Source organism: Enhydra lutris, unplaced genomic scaffold (assembly GCF_002288905.1).
Source record: "Enhydra lutris kenyoni isolate GAN:26980312 unplaced genomic scaffold, ASM228890v2 scaffoldscaffold119, whole genome shotgun sequence".
NCBI lineage: Eukaryota > Metazoa > Chordata > Mammalia > Carnivora > Mustelidae > Enhydra > Enhydra lutris.
Genome location: NW_019154203.1, coordinates 297526 through 297871, shown reverse-complemented (window position 1 = coordinate 297871; position 346 = coordinate 297526). Strand labels below are relative to the sequence as shown.

Below are 346 nucleotides of genomic sequence, written 5' to 3'. Positions count from 1 at the left end.
AATTCCCTTCTCCTCTCTAACTCCCCTTGTCCTCCATGTTATTTGTTGTGCTCCACAAATAAGTGAAACCATATGATAATTGACTGTCTCTGCTTGACTTATTTCACTCAGCACAATCTCTTCCATTTCCATCCATGTTGCTACAAAAGTTGGGTATTCATCCTTTCTGATGGAGGCATAATACTCGATAGTGTATATGGACCACATCTTCCTTATCCATTCGTCCATTGAAGGGCATCTTGGTTCTTTCCACAGTTAGGCGACCGTGGCCATTGCTGCTATAAACATTGGGGTACAGATGGCCCTTCTTTTCACTACATCTGTATCTTTGGGGTAAATACCCAGT

At 42.2% G+C, this 346-nt stretch overlaps 1 long non-coding RNA gene across 1 annotated transcript in view; it reads left to right on the top strand.

Annotated features, from left to right (window-relative positions):
* The window catches only part of LOC111139802, a 35932-nt gene that overhangs the window by 4311 nt on the left and 31275 nt on the right, over positions 1-346 (top strand). The gene's annotated exons all lie outside the window — the stretch shown is intronic.